At 67.2% G+C, this 14,255-nt stretch overlaps 1 protein-coding gene and 1 long non-coding RNA gene across 10 annotated transcripts in view; one reads left to right on the top strand and one right to left on the bottom strand.

Annotated features, from left to right (window-relative positions):
• Positions 1–14,255, bottom strand: part of KIRREL1 (kirre like nephrin family adhesion molecule 1) — a 67,613-nt gene that overhangs the window by 45,963 nt on the left and 7,395 nt on the right. The window lies entirely within an intron of this gene.
• On the top strand, positions 1,001–2,036 carry LOC144306994 (uncharacterized). 3 transcript variants are annotated; one of them, XR_013373947.1, is made up of 2 exons: positions 1,001–1,393; positions 1,664–2,036. It is a non-coding gene; the product is annotated as an uncharacterized LOC144306994 (long non-coding RNA). The 3 variants fall into 3 exon arrangements; XR_013373949.1 differs by having other exon boundaries at positions 1,596–2,036; XR_013373948.1 differs by having other exon boundaries at positions 1,497–2,036.

The raw sequence follows: 14,255 nt of genomic DNA, 5'->3' as shown, positions 1-14,255 counted from the left end.
CGCAGGTCCAGGAGGAAGGATGGGAAGAGGGCTCCCTGGGGACCCTGCACCCGGGCAAGGGAGAGCTGGGAGGTGAGGAAAGGCAGGGGCTGTTCAGGGGACTGAGAGGGGACACACGGTCTGGGCTGGCTTTCAGTCCCCTTAGAGCAGAGGAAACAGCAAACCCCAGGTCCCCAGACCCCCAGGCCCCCAGACCCCCAGGCCCTCGGCCCCCTGACGCCCCACTGATGGGCCCTGGTGGGGCTCTGGCTCAGGTCCTGCCCCCAGGCTCATTCCCGGGCGATCCCTGCCCCAGCCGGGCCGCCTGTCCCTGACCCCACAGAGGGGCCGCCTGTCCGTCGCCAGGTCCGTCGCCAGGACCCCCGCCCGGGCCTTCCTCTCCAGGCTCTGAGGCCTGGGGCCTCCCTTTCAGCCCCGCTCCCCTCCCCGGCGCTGCTTTAAAACTGCAGGGGAGGAGGATGGAGGGGAGCAGCCCTCTGCCCTTCCCCGCTCTGCCTCTGCGGTTGCGCTCGGCAATGATCCTACAGGCCTGGAATCCCAGGAATTTCCTGCCCCGCGCTCCCTGCGAGAGCTGAGACCCAGCAATTAGGCCCGGAGTTTCCACTCCTGCTGCCCCCGCCCCAGCCAGGCGCCGGGGCACAGCCCGCTCCCAGGGCCCCCCCACCCCGGCCGCGCCAAGGCCGCCCCTGGGCCACCCTGCCCTCACCCCGTGGTCAGCCGCCCCAGCCTGGGCCAGAACGGGCCACACCCTTTCCTCCGCCCCCTGGGATCCCGGAACCCTGCTGGGCACACGGGGCTCCCGCCTCGGGATCACTCAGTCCTTTTTCTCTCTCTTTTTTTTTTACTTTCTTTTCCTTTCCTCCAACCAGGCCCGGCCTCTGCTCCTTCCTCCTCCGGCCCGGCCTGTTTCTGTGCGCCCGCCCGCCCCAGCCCTGCCCAGTCTCCCTCCTCCCGCCCTCCCCCCTCGGCTCCTGGGCTCCCAGAGTCTCATTAGGTACTGACTCCTCCGATCCGCGCGTCCCGGCTCACCCTCCGCAGGCTGACAGTCAGGCCTGCTCCCCGGCAGCATGTCTGTGGCCGGGACCTTCCAGAAGCCAGGGTGGAAGGTCTGGGCTCCCACTTCTGGGGTTCAGGCAGAGACCCGGGGACCAGAATGGGGGAGGATGCTCCGAGTCACCCGAAGGAGCCCTTACATAACTCCCTTCTGCAGCAGCCAGAAGACCAGAAGCGAGTTTCTCTCCCTAATCACATTTTGTTGAGGCTCCTGGGAAGATCCGCCCTCGTCCCCCATCGCACGGGAGCCCACGCTGGGTGCTGGGTCCCGGGTGCCGGCTCGGGCCGCCTGGGAGTCAAGCACTTGCCGCAGATAGTCCTCCCGCCGCCCGGCCGCCCGGTGAGTGGGGGCTCCGTCCTGCTCCGTCCAGGGCCCCTTCCCGCCCTGCTAGACCCCCTTCCTGATGCCCGCGCCACCCCCTTCTCATTCTCCCTCACGGCAGCGGATGTTTCTGAATCCTCTCTGCCCCGCGACCCGGGAGGTTGGACCAGCTGCTTCCACGCGCCCCCTCGCCCACACCGCGCACTCCCTCCCTCCCCAGGCAGGCACCGCCCTCCGCCAGCCAGGCTACCCCGCCGCCGCCCTCACCCGGGCCTCCTCTCCTCCCAGGCCCTGAGTCCTGGTAATCGTGGGCTGGGCTGAAATGCAAACCCGGGCTTGGAGGCTTCCAGAAGCCTCGGGAGGAGGAGACTCCGGTGAAAATGTGGATGGGAACATGCGCTACCCGCTCCCTTCAGCTGTGAGTCTCCAGTACCCCCCTTCCCTCCCAACAAAGCTTTTCTGTCAGGTTTCTGACTCTGATGAAGACTTTTAGCCGCAGCCCTTCTCCCCGCCCCCCCCCCAATTCTGAAGGATCTTTTGTCTTCTGAGCGAAAGAACTGAGGGATTCGAAAGGCGGCCTTCTTTCTTTTCCCCCTTGTAAGTAATTGGGGAAGAATTTTTAAAAGAAAAAATCTGAAGGATAAAAGACAGGAAAAAACAATATGCAGCTATTTTCTTTCTCAAAAATTTATTTTAATGGAAAACAAGAGAAAGACCTTGAGGAAAAGACAGAAGAAGGCTGGGAGAAATGCAGAAGCAGGAGGGGGGCCGGAGGCATGTGACCCGGCACTTAGGAGGACCATCACTAGGAGCACTCGGAGGCTCATCGCAGGGAGCACGCGGGGCCCATCACTGGGAGCACTCGGGAGCCCGTCACTGGGAGCACTCGGGAGCCCGTCACTGGGAGCACTCGGGAGCCCGTCACTGGGAGGACTCGGGAGCCCGTCACTGGGAGGACTCGGGAGCCCGTCACTGGGAGCATTCGGGAGCCCGTCACTGGGAGGACTCGAGAGCCTGTCCTGGGAGGGCTCAGGAGCCCGTCACTGGGAGGACTCGAGAGCCCGTCACTGGTAGCACTCAGGAGCCCGTCACTGGGAGGACTCGGGAGCCCGTCACTGGGAGCACTCGGGAGCCCGTCACTGGGAGCACTCGGGAGCCCGTCACTGGGAGCACTCGAGAGCCCGTCACTGGGAGCACACGGGAGCCCGTCACTGGGAGGACTCGGGAGCCCGTCACTGGGAGGACTCGGGAGCCCGTCACTGGGAGCATTCGGGAGCCCGTCACTGGGAGGACTCGAGAGCCTGTCCTGGGAGGACTCAGGAGCCCGTCACTGGGAGGACTCGAGAGCCCGTCACTGGGAGGACTCGAGAGCCTGTCCTGGGAGGGCTCAGGAGCCCGTCACTGGGAGGACTCGAGAGCCCGTCACTGGGAGCACTCAGGAGCCCGTCACTGGTAGCACTCGGGAGCCCGTCACTGGGAGGACTCGGGAGCCCGTCACTGGGAGCACTCGGGAGCCCGTCACTGGGAGCACTCGAGAGCCCATCACTGGGAGCACTCGGGAGCCCGTCACTGGGAGGACTCGGGAGCCCGTCACTGGGAGGACTCGGGAGCCCGTCACTGGGAGCATTCGGGAGCCCGTCACTGGGAGGACTCGAGAGCCTGTCCTGGGAGGACTCAGGAGCCCGTCACTGGGAGGACTCGAGAGCCCGTCACTGGTAGCACTCGGGAGCCCGTCACTGGGAGGACTCGGGAGCCCGTCACTGGGAGCACTCGGGAGCCCGTCACTGGGAGCACTCGAGAGCCCGTCACTGGGAGCACTCAGGAGCCCGTCACTGGGAGGACTCGGGAGCCCGTAACTGGGAGCACTCGGGAGCCCATCACTGGGAGCACTCGGGGGAGCCCATCACTGGGAACACACGGGATCCTGTCATTGGGAGCACATGGGAGGCCATCACAGGGAGCATTTGGGGTCTCATCACTGGGAGCACTCGGGGGCCCATCACTGGGAACACATGGGATCCTGTCACTGGGAGCACATGGGAGGCCATAACAGGGAGCACTCGGGGACCCATCACTGGAAGGACTTGGGTGCCCATCACTAGGAGGACCCAGGACACCCGTCACTGGGAGGACTCGGGTGCCCATCAACAGGGCTGCATATCTACTGAACAGTTTCTCCCAATTAGAGAGAAAAGAAGGAACTGGAAGCCCCCGCCGAGGCCGTAGGAAGAGCGCTCCCCTCCGTGCAGCACCTGGCGGTGCCTGGCATTCAGTAAATGCTCAATAAGGGCAGGGATGAGCAAAGCAGGCTGTCACGGGCTACAGGTGCTGTTTTTCGTTTCCCCCGGGGACCAGATGAAAGGCTGGCTGGGGACGGAGAGACAAGAGGCACAGGGCTCAGGCCTGTCTCCCGGGGTGCAGGTGTGCGAGGCCCCCAGAGGTCACACGGTGCCGACCTCTTCTCGTCCTACCCGTGCCCTTCCCTGGGCCAATGAGAAGGCGGGTGTGATCATCACCACCTCGACCCGGCGCCCGTGTCCCAGCGTTCAAGGGAATTACTTGGCGGCAGTAGTGGGTGTTGCCCGCGGGGAGCCCCCCTCCCGCGCCCCCGGGGGTGGACTGCACCTGCACACTTCACCTGGGGCTCCCGCGGCTCTCCACAGCCCGCTCCACCGACGATACCAGGTGGCCTAGGACCGCGGCTCGCATCTTCGGAGCTGCTCACTGCCCGGCTGCCCGCCCGTGTGCAGGTTCTGTCCCGTCTCAACGGACCGGATTTACCCCGTGAAAGATTCGGGGCCACATACACAGCCGTTTAGTCCAGGATGCGCGTGGTACGTTTCGAGGAGAAAGTCGGCAGTGGGCAGTGGGCAGTGGGCGAGGCGGGGCCGGAAAGAGAAGCAAGACGGGAGCAACAACTCGAGCTCGGGTCCGGTTAGTCCGCTCGGTGCTCGCCAGGAGCTTCCGAGCAGCAAGTGCAACAAGGGCGAAGCCAAAAATCAGTGACGCAACGTATCGTAGCCGCGAAATAAAAACCAGCTGGCGGCTTGGGAAGAGCACGGCCACGGCACGTTCTCCGCGGATGCTCAGCAAGGACGCGTGGTGTGCTGAGCCACATCCACAACATCTCCGCCCCCCTGAGTTTCAAGGCTCAGGGGAAGCAATTCCTGGGGGGGCCCGGAGCCTGTCAGCCCCCGCCAGCCGCTCTCTGAGGCTCTGGCTCAGTCTGGGGATAAACCCAGAGTATCTGCAGGCGAGGACAGCAGGGGGGCGTCACGGCCGGAGGGAGAGCGCCCCATGGGAGGCTGGACTCCTGCCCCAGCACGGCCACTGCTCCCACGGCCACCGGTTCTTCCCGGGAGGCACCTGCAGGGAAGGAGCCAGAAGCCAAGACTGTGGGCCGCCAGCTATGCCGACGTCTGCGGCGGGGGGGCTGCTTGAGTGGAACCCCCAAAATACAAAAGTACTTGGGCATTTAAAATAAATCTCTATGGCATACACGGAAGCCCCAAATATCGTTTAGCTCCTGGCCATCCTGAGGCTGGGGAGAGGGGGTCCTGCTGGAGCCCCCCCCCCCCACCTGGAGCATCCAGGTGAGTGGCTCCAGCAAAGCTCGCAGCCACTGCTGGACCCTCACCCCCTCTGGACGGAGAGCCCAGGGACCCCATCTCACCCCCCACCCCACCCCCGAGGCAGCACAGAGGTCAGCCAGCCAGTGACCCCGCGTCCTGTACCCTGGAGATCACTCGGCAGGAGGCCGTCCACACCTGAGGTGCCCCACCGTCCCCGGGGTGCGGGGTCCAGAAGCTCTTCCGCGGGGGGGATCCTGATCCGACCAGAGCCCTGCCCGCTGACCCCGGCCTCCTCCTCAGGGCTGGGGGCTGGGCCTCTGGGCCTGAGCGGCCGGGCGCAGGGGAGGAGGTGGAGGCAGCGCTGGAGCTCAGGTGCCCCTGAGCCCCTGGGTGAACGAGGACCCGGCGTCCCTGTCCCCGGCGTCCACCCCCGACACAATGGCCAGGAGTCTGGAACCTGCAGCCTGTTACTTAATTATCTCTGAATGGTTTTTGTTCCTGGCTTTAAACATTTACCCCTGTTGGGTTTTCACGCCTTCACCAGGGCCTCTGTCTCCTTTTCTTTGCGGTTGCCATGGCAACGACTCCAGGCGTACAACTGCTCTCTGATTTTAAATAAAAAGTTGAGGTTTCTCCCTCTCTTCCCTCCCCCCCTCCCCCCTCGTTCTCTCTGGGATGGATGAGGTTTCGCTCTCATCCCGGCCCTCCCCTTCACCTTCCTCCCTGCCCTGCGCCCTCCATCCAGCTGCTTCCTTATCATCACCTCTTCTCTCATTTCCTCCTTCCACCTGCCTCTCCCCGGCCCTCCCCAGACCTTCAGGCTCCAGGCTGGCCCTAATCCCCAGGCTACGGGGGTGGGGCGGCGGGGGGGGGGGGGTGGACAGGGCACATCCGGGAGCCCCACGGGCTCCTGATCTCACCACCGGACCTCCAGGTCTGTGCCTCGGAAGTGGGGCGGGAGGGGTGTTGGGGGGAGGCGGCGGGAACGGGGTGCAGGCTCCGCTCAGGGCCCTGGGTCACCGGTGCTCACTGCTGACTGTCGGGGCGGGAGGCAATCAGCGGCTTTCAAACCTGAGAAGCCTCGGCAGGTGCAAGGCGAGGGGCAGTGGGGTACAGGGGCGCCCTGGGGGAGACCCTGCCGTCCTGCCGCCTGGCACCGCCTGCACCGCCAAGGCCGAGGGGTGGCAGGGCAGCCCCAGGCGGGCAGGCCGTGGCGTCGGGGACACCTGTCACTGGAGGCATCGCTCCGACACCCAGGGGTCCTCGGCCCTGAGGCCTTTGCGTGAACGCACCCTCACAACCCCCGGCGGGAGCGCAGGCGGGCTTGCTGGGACACAGCGCCGTGTGAGGTCACGGTCACCCCGACGGTCAGGGTCTGGGTCTCCTGACGATGAACCCAGAGCATCAGGACTCGATCTGACCGCGCGCTTCCAGCGGCCCAGGTCCCTGCCCGGTGGCCACGCAGGTGCCGGGACCCGGGTGTCCGCCCCACGGGGCATGCATGCGCCCCTGCGCAGAGGGAGCGCCCCGGGCAGGCCCGGCCGGGGAGCCTGCTGGTCCTGGGTCCCCCCAAGCTGCGAGGAGCCCACGGGGCCTGGGCGCCAGGTTGTCGGGCCGGAGAAACCCCAAACAGACACAGTAGGTGCCCACGGAGTGAAGCGGGCCTGTGACGCTCCGTCCCCAGCGTCCTGAGTTCGAGTCCTGGCTGCGCGCGGAGCTCATTTCACAAGACACTAGAAAAGTCAGAATCAGGGGCCTGAGCTGGGGGTGCTCAGAAAGAAGAGGCCGAGCACGGGGTTGGGGGACCCGGACCGGGGGGAAGAGGCTCAGGCAAGGCTCCCGGCGGCGACCTCCCAGGCCCACCCCGGCCCTCCAGAGCCCAGCGCCCCGGGGACCCCGCCTGAGCAGCGGCCCCAGCGTGCAGGGGGCAGGGGCCTGACCCCAGGCCTCTCCCAGAGCAGACCCTGACCCTGCCGGTCCCGAGCTCCCCACCCGCCCGGCGCCCGGACCGGACCCCTCGGCCTCCAGGGCCTCTGGGGCCCCTCCCAGGCTCAGCCCCTCTCTTCAAACTGGCTCCCAGAGGAGGAAAACAGGCCCCAAAGCTCCCCTGGGGGCCCTGACCCTCGCGGCCGCCGAGGAGGCCCAGGCATGACTTATGAAAGAGGTTGGGGTTTGTTGTTTGTTATTTTTGTTTTGTTTTTCACAAAACACAACCCAGGGCCTCGGGGAACTTGCAATCTGGTGGAAAACCGAAAGGTCAGTGCTTTAAGCGGAGTCTGTGAAATGAGATAAAGGGGAGGTAAGTCAGGAGGGGCCCCCGGAGGCATCGTCGGGCATGGGGGGGGCGCCCGCACGCGGCTCCCGTCTGCGCCCTGGTTTTCATTCCTCCCTCCCCCCCAGCCCAGCTCCAGTAGGGCTCGGAGATGATTAAAACCAAAAGAATTTTAAATGTCTGGAATTCACTTTTCACCGCTGATGCCATTTGCTTATTTTCCCTCCCTCTCCTCCCTGCTCGTAATTCCTCCTCCTGGGAGGGCTGTTTGCTTCCCTGCTCCGCTCGCCCGGACGGGGCGGGGGGTCCCAGCGCCCCAGGGCCCACCAGGCCAGGGAGCCTGCCCTGCGGGGAGCGGGAGGGAGGGCGGGGAGGGCGCGCGGCCTGGATCTGCCTGCCCCACGTTCCCAGAGCAAGAGAAGAAATAGCTTTCGGGGAAAGAAAGCTGCCAAATGTTTATGTTCCCACAAGACTCGGCAAAGTCTTTTCATAGACCCGAGCTGACGGTCAGGGCGACGCCGGAGCACGTCTCCCCAGGGAGAGATCTTACGTGGGCCCGGGTGCGCCCACAGCCCCGCTCAGGCCCCCACCCCGAGCACAGGGTCCCCCCGGGGCCGTGGACGTCAGGTGTGCCCCGAGCATATGGTCTACCCTGGACCGTGGACGCGGACTGCACCCTGAGCACAGGGTCCCCCCGGGATTGTGGACACCGCGCACCCCGAGCACCTGGTCCATCCAGGACCGTGGATGCCCAGTGCACCCCAAGCACCTGGTACCCCCAGGACCGTGGACGTCACGTGCGCCCCGAGGGCCTGGTCCGCCTGGGACCATGGACCTGCGCACCCTAAGCACCGGGTCTACCCGGGACCGTGGACACTGCGCACCCTGAGCGCCTGGTCCATCCAGGACTGTGGACACCCAGTGCACCCTGAGTGCGTGGTCCACCCGGGACCATGGACGCCACGCACCCCGAACACCTGGTCCGCCCGGACCGTGGACACCGAGTGCACCCCGAGCGCAGGGTCCCCCCAGGACCATGGATGCCGCGTGCACCCCGAACGTCTGTCTGGTCCATCCGGGACTGTGGACACGACGCACACGGCCCTGGGGGGGATCCGCTCCTGGTTTCCTGCGCCAAGTCCAGAGCACGCCCGACAACATGGAAACGTGCCCCCCCCCAGGCCGCCCCACCCGCGCCCCTTGCCGTCCTGGACGCCCCCGCTCCGGCCCTCTGGAGCCCGTACCTCCCCAACCCGAATCAGACACCCAGGGCCGGCCTCCTCCGGCAAGGGCAGTTCTCCTCGTGAACTCCCACAGGACGGTGGCCAGGAGCCAGGAACCGGCCGCCAGAGCCGCCAAAGTCTTGGAGACTTAACCTCCTCATTTTACGGTGAAATAAAACACAGGCCAGGTCACTGGGTCACAACCGGGGCTAAGCTGCACAGCCAGACTCCCGAGCCGGTGCTCTCTCGCATCGGCTCCTGGATACAGCCGTTCCTGTTGCGGTGCCTCCGCCCCGGAGGCTGGCTCAGAGGGGGGACAGAAGGGCTCGCGGCGGGCACAGTGGCCTCCTTGGGGGGCCTCACCCTGCAGAGGGAACTCAGGGGCTCAGGGGCTCGCGTGACAACCCCAAGGCCTCACAACTCTGGGGGAAGCGTGAGGAAAGCCTGAGGCCCGCGGTGAGGCCGGGGGCGGGAGCCTCGTGGACGCGGAGCCTCAGGTCCCTGGCACCCGGCGATGGTGGCCCGTGTCCCACGGGGTGGGGCCCTGCGCTGCCTGCCGGTCCCCGTGGGGTTAGGTGAAGCCCCAGGGGACGCCGCCGTCCCTTCCCTTCCAGCACAGACTTCTGGGGCCACGACCCGGGGTCCCGCCTGGATGGAGGCCCCCACCCGCGGGCCACTCGCCCGGCACACGCCGGAGGGACCTCACCTGCGACCACGTCGTGCTCCTCACTAGGCCCCTGTGCGGCCACAGGGGGGCGGGGGGCCGGGGGCGCACAGCTGGGGGGGGCCCCAGGGTGCAGGTGCAGGTGCAGCGGGTGGGTTCAGGGGCGCAGGTGGGCCTCCCCGGGCAGCACCTCCCTCGGCCCCCTCGGCTCCCACGGCTGCAGGGGGCACCCAGGCCGCCCGGGCCCCTTCTCTCCTCCCTGCGCCCCCTCCCACCTGCGCCCCCCCCTCGGTGTCTCTCCCTTCCCCCCTCCCCCGTGCTGCCGGCTTGGAGCAGGAGGTTATGAAAATGAGCTGCGTGCCCAGGAGACTGTAATTATCTGCTAAGTGTGAAAGCCAGAGTGATTAATTAAGAGATAATAAAAAGGAAAGGAGGGCGAGAGGGGGCCTTGCGGCTTTGCTTTGATGATAGAACCTGAGGTGAGCCCGGCAATTAGGGGAATCTTTATCGAGAGTTAGCCATAATCCACAAATTATCAGGCACCGAATGCTGCGGGAGCGGGCCCGGCTCAGGCCTGCCGAGGGACAGGCCTGCAGACGCGGAAGGGCCGCGGGGGACGCGGGAGACCGGGCCGAGGGGAGCACGGACACCGGGCGGCCGCAGGGAGCGGGTGCGAGCGCTGCGGGGTCACACCTGACGGGGCGACGCCACAGCTCCCGCGGCCCCCTCGCCTCACGTGGGCAGGCTCCTCCCTCAGGGTCCCTGCCCGGGACCGGCCTCGCCCCCGTCCCCCCCAGGGCCCCCGCCCCCACCAGGGCCCCATCCCCCCTACCAGGGCCCCATCTCCCCCTCCAGGGTCCCCATTCCCCCACCCAAGGCCCTCGTTCCCCCAACCAAGGCCCCATCTCCCCCTCCAGGGTCCCCATTCCCCCCCCCCCAGAGCTCCCATTCCCTCAACCAGGGCCCACATCTCCCGACCAGGGCCCCATCTCCCCCACCCAAGGCCCTCGTTCCCCCAACCAGGGCCCCCATCTCCCCAACCAGGGCCCCATCTCCCCCTCCAGGGTCCCCATTCCCCGCCCAAGGCTCCCATTCCCCCAACCAGAGCCCCCATCTCCCCCTCCAGGGCCCCTGTTCCCCCCCCAGGACTCCCATCCCCCTGACCAGGGCCTCTGTTTGCCCCCCAGCGTCCCCGACCCCACCCAGGGCCCCATCCCCCCCATCCCCCTGTCCCCCAAGTCATGTGTGCCCATGCCTGTCCAGGGCACCTTCCTAATGGACCCTGCAGACCCGAATCTCTGTCTCCTTCCAAGCAGATGTACAAGGGGTTCGAACCCACTGTCTAGACAACCCTCGCGTGCGGGGGAGGATGGCGGCCCCGCTGCCCCCCAGGGAAACCACGTCTGCTCCCTCAGGGTCAGGTCCAGAGCCACGGTCTGCACCATCTCATGGGGCCCAGGCTCCCAGGGGACCCCACTGGCAGACCCCACCCTCCTCTGCCCACACGGAGGCCCCCGGTCCCGCCCCCCGCATGGCTGGGCCGAGGACACCCCGATGACGCCTGCTGTGACGCTAGGATGGGGCCTGCTGGGGATCCGCCTCCTCCGCGCTGCCAGCCCGCAGCCCCAGCCGTCGGGGCCCACTACCCCGGCCCCGAGCAGCGGGAACGGGGTGCCCCGGGCTGTCGGCCAGTAGGAAGGATGCCAGGGCCCCCCCAGCGCCCGCGGCCCTCAAACGGGACCCGGGACAAGTCAGGGCCTGAGTGGGGACACCCGGAGAGCAGCCTCGGTGCTTCGCCGGAACCACCTGCCCTCGAGGGGACCCCCTGCGCTGGCTCGCGTGGGGCCTACGGGCACCCGCACCGGTGACCCCTGGGCTTGCTCTGCCACCGGGACCCCTGACTCCAAGGAGAAGAGGAACGTGCCGGCGGGGAGGGTCGTGAGTCATCCACACGGAGGCCCCCGTTTGTGCAGCTGGAGCCCCAACGAGACAGCTCCCCGCGGGGCCAGGAGGGGTTAGGGTGGGAGGCAGAGGGGAGCCTCCCACCCGGGACTCACGGGGCCTGAAGCAGGGCGGGTAAGGCACGTCCTTTCTCCTCCACAAAGGACACAGGCCGAGGTCTGCGTGGACTCGGTCGGGCCCGAAGAGTCATCCTGAGAGTCCAGGGACGCGCAGGTCCCTAAAGGGTCGTTTCCCCGCTAGCGTCCCTGACACAGCCCTCGGTTCCAGGCGAGGAGATCCACAGCCTCCCTGGAGCCCTGCAGGTCTGTGGGCAGGTATCCCCGTGTGCGCATGCACCTCGTCCTCTGAGGGCTCCTGCTTCCCCCCGTGGGTCACCCAGGGCGTCCCTCTGCAGCCTGAGGACCTCCTCCGAGGCCGGGCTCTGCAGCTCTGGAGCTGGCAGCTGCTGTCCTGGCGAGGCCCGGGGCAGAAGGGGTGGCGGGCACCAGGCTCAGGGAGGCTCTGCTGTCCGGCTAGGGAGGCCCACGGGGGGACCGGATACAAGGACTCCGTTCTCGGGTGCCCCTCGGCAGGGTGTGGCAGGCCCACGTCCCGGGGTGCCCGCCTCCGAGCCTCCCGTGTAGTCCAGGACCCGGGGCTGCGGTGGCGCCTCCACCTGCAGGAGACCGTCCAAATCAGAGGCGCCCTTCGTCGAGACCCTGCAGTGTCCCCTGAGACGCTGGGGTTTGGGACCCATGGCTGTGACATGCCGAGTTGGGACCTCCTGCAGAGGTGGGGTGCCGGGGTCACGCCTACCGGGGACAGTGCGGGGAGCGCTGCAGCTGCCGAAGCGGGGGCTCAGGGCTCCCAACCAGGGCGCTGCCCGGGGCGCTCGCCGGCCGCCTGGGCCTTCGCGGTCCCTGCCCGACGCCGCGGCACCCCGACGCCCGCCGTACTTGGACAATGACCTGCCGTGGGCCCCTCGCAGGGCAGTAGCAGCGAGGTGCCGGGGGCCGCTGTGCCGCGCACTGTCCCCGTGTCCGGGGCCAGGGAACTGAGGCTCCTGTCCAGCGGCTTGGTGGCAACGTCGCAGGTGGCCGTCCCCCAGATAGCCTGGCAAGGAGGCCCCGGGGTGCTCCAGGGCTTACCCGACGCCAGGCGCCGTCTCCGTGACCCGACCCTGGATGGAGACCAAAGGCAAGAGCACAAGCTAAATCCCCTCGGTGCAGGCCCCATGGGCCCCGCTCTCAATTTTCTGCATAAATGGAGAGCGGCCGCCGCGCAGATAATCCAGAAGTCATTTCAACTTGGCTTTGCAATGCATTAGATTTTCTTTTTTTTTTTGCAAAGTCAGATTTTCCCTTCTAATTATATTTGGCTCAAACTGACATTAAAATGAGTTTTCATTCCCACTTCACCCACTGCCTGCCGAGGGGGGACTTCCCAGATGGGAGTGGGGTGATAGGCGCAGCAGTGGGGGATCCGCGTGCCCAGGGCGGCTGCCGTGGGCGCGGGGAGCGGATGGCACCCGCTCGGGGCCCGGGACCGGAACCCGGGAGCCCTGCTGTCCAGACCGAAGGGCTTCTGGAGACCGAGGGCACCCGGGGGCGCAAACGTCAACTTCTCTCGGGGGCGTCGCCCGCCGACCCGGGGTTCCTGCTCCTTAGACGACGCCTCCTCCCCCGCAGGTCCCTCGGGCCCCGTCTGCCCATCTCAGCTCCTCTCCTCCTAATAACCTCCCAGTTAAGCGAATCGAATGGGAAGAAGCAGTTAAAAGCACCTCCTGGCTCGACGCTGCTGGGTAATGGGGCGAGCAGGGCCCCAGGCTGCTCCTGGGAGGATGGGTAGGAGGGGGAGAGCCTGGCTAAGCTGATTACAAGGACAAAGTTAATTTAGAGATGAGCTCCGGTGGGTGCAGCAGGGGCGGGAGGAGGAGGAGGACAAGGAGCTGAGATTTGGGCAAAGCGGGCTTTACGGAGCCCCAGCCTTTGTTCCTGGAAATCATAATCCTGGGGAGGGACCTCGGCCCGCTCCCTCGGATTCCGCGGCTCCTTCCATCCGGAGCAGGGGGCACAATCGGGGATTGTCCAGAGCAGGGACACGGACTGGGGGACTGGGGACGGGGATGGGGACGGCCGCATTCCAGCCCTCCAGCGCAGCCAGCCTCCATCTGCGGTCCCCTCCCCCGGCCGGGCTGCGGCCTCCCCGCCTCCCCTGGCGGCCGCCGGTCAGACCTCAGCATTTTTCACATTCCTCCCTCAGCTCCATCCCACAGCGTGTCACCCTGCTTGCCGGCGGGATGGGGTCCACCCTGCGCGGGCCCTCCCACCCGCCCCGGTGCCTAGGACAGGGCCCGGCCCGGCCGTTCAGCAGCACCTGCTTCGTGGGACCCAGGCTCGTGGTCGAGGCCGGAACCTTCCTCAGAGCTTTCCATCTGAAGGGCAGCTCGGGGCTCCGGAGGTGCACACAGTCTGAGCTCCCAGCCCCCAGGTGCACGCGTCTGTGGCCACCAGCCCTGGGTCACCTGCACTGGCCCTCAGACCCAACCAGATGGCTCCCCTAGACTCTGGGCAGCCCCCAGGAACCCCCAGGACCCCCAGACCCTCAGGGCCCCCAGGACCTCCAGACCCTCCAGGTCCCCCCAGATCTCCCCAGGTCCCCCCCAGGCCCCCACGCCCCCCAGGCCCTCCAGGACCTAGACCCCTCAGGCCCCCTAGGCCCCCCAGGCATCCCCAGGCCCCCCAGCTCCCCCAGGCCCTCCAGGCTCCTCTAGGCCCCCCCAGGCCCCCCAGACCCTCCAGGGCCCCCTAAGCACCCCCAGGTGCTCCCAGGCTCCCCCCAGCTCCCCCAGACCCCCCAGGCTCCCTCAAGGCCCCCCAGCTACCCCAGGTTCCCCCGGCCCCCAGACCTTCCAGGCCCTCCAGGCCCTCCAGGGCCTCCCCAGCTCCCCCAGGTCCTCCCCCAGCTCCCCCAGGTCCTTCTAGGCTTCCCCCAGCCCCCCCCCCGCTTCCCCAGCTCCTCCCCGGCTCCCAGCTCCCCCAGGCCCCCCCAGGACCCTCCAGGTCCCCCCAGGACCCTCCCAGCTCCCCCAGGCTCTGGGCTCTGGGCCCTGCCCTGCCCTGGGCTCCCCTCACGTACCTTTATCTTAAACCTGAGGGCTCCAGTCAGGCTCGTCCCCAGCCAGAGAACCCCTCCCCCCCCACCATGC

Source organism: Canis aureus, chromosome 38 (assembly GCF_053574225.1).
Source record: "Canis aureus isolate CA01 chromosome 38, VMU_Caureus_v.1.0, whole genome shotgun sequence".
Lineage (NCBI taxonomy): Eukaryota > Metazoa > Chordata > Mammalia > Carnivora > Canidae > Canis > Canis aureus.
The sequence above is the reverse complement of the archived record's forward strand: the minus strand, read 5'-3'. Positions and strand labels throughout refer to the sequence as shown.